Source organism: Gorilla gorilla, chromosome 9 (assembly GCF_029281585.2).
Source record: "Gorilla gorilla gorilla isolate KB3781 chromosome 9, NHGRI_mGorGor1-v2.1_pri, whole genome shotgun sequence".
NCBI lineage: Eukaryota > Metazoa > Chordata > Mammalia > Primates > Hominidae > Gorilla > Gorilla gorilla.
The window spans coordinates 63,034,077-63,036,928 of record NC_073233.2 but is presented as its reverse complement, the minus strand read 5'-3'; the positions used below and the strand labels follow the sequence as shown (position 1 = coordinate 63,036,928).

Sequence of the window (2,852 nt, the reverse complement as noted above, 5' to 3'; positions counted from 1 at the left end):
AAACAATAATTTCTTGGCCCCAGAAATTTGTTCTAAGTATTAACCAAATTGCTTTCTCATGAATTTGAGTAAAAATACATCTACAGAGGTGACTTGTGTTTTCTCTTTTGAAAATAATATATCAGTTTCTTCTAAGTCCTATTTCAGTATAAACTGAGAAAAATAAAGTTACAAGGTGAGCTTGGTTTTATTTTTACTTATACCAAGACAAGTACCTGTGACTTATTCATTCCCCAGAATTTCTCTATTAGATTGATTCTAGTCTCAGAGGATAATTTATTCTACTTTTCTGATGGCTTTATGTAGATAGAGAGAAGCAGCCCTACAGAATCTGTTGAATTGACTGCATTATCCAGATAGAATTTACTGCCTATTTGTTGCCTTAGAACTAGTAGCAAACATGTTCAGTATGGGAGATAATCTTATTCTAACTATACTTACGTTTTTACACCAGAGGTTTTTCATAGCATTTTTCATCTCTGAATTTCTCAATGTATACATTAAAGGATTCAACATGGGTGTGATAATTGTATAAAACACAGTCATGAATTTATCAAAGGGAAAGTTGGAAACAGGTCTAACATACATGAAAATACAGGGAACAAAAAAGAGTACAACCATGATGATGTGGGAGATGCAGGTAGACAGGGCTTCATGCCTCCCTTCCTGACTATAAGTTTTAAGGGAGTTTAGGATGATTCCATAGGAGATTAACAGAAAGGTAAAGATGACCGTACAAATTGTTCCACCATTGGCAACCACAGTGAGGCCTATAAAGTAGGTGTCAGTGAATGCCAGTTCTAATAATGGGTACATGTCACAGACAAAGCGGTTGATGACATTGGGGCCTCAGAATGGTAGATTGTACAGAAAGACAATTTGAACCACAGAGTGCACAAAACCTCCAACCACGGCCACCACCAACAGAAGGATGCAAACTTGTCAATTCATGATGGTCAAATAGTGCAGTGGCTTAATGATGGCCACATAGCAATCATAGGCCATCACCACCAGAAGGAAGACCTCTGCACCACCAAGTAAGTGTTCTATGAAGAGCTGACCCATGCAAGCTGAGAAGGAAATAGTGATTTTATCACATAGTAAGTCTGTCATCAATTTGGGTGACATGGCAGTGGAATATATGGCATCTATAAGTGACAAGCAGGCAAGGAAGGAGCACATTGGGGAGCCCAAGGAGGGGCTGCCAATGGTAGTCACCCCAATGAGGAGGTTTCCCACCATTGTCACAATGTATATGAGTAAAACCATGACAAATAATGCTTTTTGTACATCAGGATCCTGAGTGAGGCCTAGAAGGACAAATTCTGTAACATTGTTACTCGGTCTCATTTACTCTACTTTCAAGCTTATATCAGAATTGAGAGCTTAGGAGAACAGGGACTGTAATGAAATAGTGAACAGGAATATAAATACATTCATTATGTCACAGAGCCCGTCTACATCATTATATCTTCCACAGTCATTTATACTCAATAAACCTTTACTAAGTCTTTATTGAGTTCCTCATCCAAACAATCCAATAGACCGTCCCTTGAAAATTCTGTATCCCTCAGAAGATTTTGTTTTCAGCCAACAGGTAAATGATCTATCTCTAAGTCTTAGTGGGTGTTCTGAACAGTAAAGTAGTTAAAGGTGAAACTATCATTCATACTTTAATAACTTCTTATTTAAAATATGTTACTTTTTTGCACCCCAATCAGCTTTGATGGACAGGGAATGGTTTCCTGATCTCAAGAAACTTACTCTTATAAACTTGTTACAAGTTATAAACTTGAAATAACTAAATTAACATAGACTCAGTCCATCACATTTGTAGTAGTTGTAATATGTTTACAATATAAACTGTGTAGCAACAAAATTAACCTCTTCTGAAATATCTCACACAGTACTATGACATTCCAATGTTAAACATTCAGACCTCTGTGTCTCAAAGAATAATCAGTTTTCTTTAATCTCTCATTAAATTTCAAGAGACTGGACTTTCACCAGTATAAATAACCACAAAATCTCTGACAGTTCGAGTTCTAGGGAGCTGTAACTCTCTCCATTATATCCTTTCCTATACCACAATTCCTAACACATTTACTATTCTAATTTTCAGCATAGTTTTAAACTGAACTAAACTAAGTCATCCCTATCACCAGCTACTACATCAGCAACTAGTGGGGTATTTTGTTTGCTTTTTTGGCAGAACTCATGGGGTGAGCTAGATATTGAGAGAGGAGAAAATATACAGTGAAAAGAGAGGTAAAGAATGGTGAAATGTGGTTTTATTTATAATGCTGTTCAGGTACTAAGAGTGTTCAAAAATACAACCTCAGCATCCAGATTTAAAAAAAAAATACTGAAGGAGAAATTCCAAGTTCATTGTAAGAAGGCATGGGTTTGAGTCATTTTATTTTTACTTTTTATTTATTTATTTTTTTAAGATGGAGTCTCACTCTCTCACCCAGGCTGGAGTGCAGTGGCACTATCTCGGCTCACTGCAACCTCCACCTCCTGGGTTCAAGTTATTCCCCTGCCTCAGCCTTCTGAGTAGCTGGGACTGCAGGTGCGAGCCACCATACCCAGCTAATTTTTGTATCTTTAGTAGAGATGGGGTTTCACCATGTTGGCCAGAATGGTCTCGAGCTCCTGACCTCACAATCCACCTGCCTCCACCTCCCAAAGGGCTTGAGTCATTTTCTAAATGTAATTACACTCACACATCTGTCTCAATTTGCTCACTGGAAAAGACAATGGGATTGAACTAGATGAACTCAGAATCCTTTCCAGTCAAACTACCTATGATAGTACAGCTCTACCTTATACTTATTAAGTATAATATGTGT

General features: G+C 37.4%; 1 pseudogene; it reads right to left on the bottom strand.

The window, feature by feature from the left end:
- Positions 1–363: 363 nt before the first annotated feature.
- LOC101126464 (olfactory receptor 4A16-like) lies at positions 364–1,350 on the bottom strand (annotated as a pseudogene).
- Positions 1,351–2,852: the final 1,502 nt, after the last annotated feature.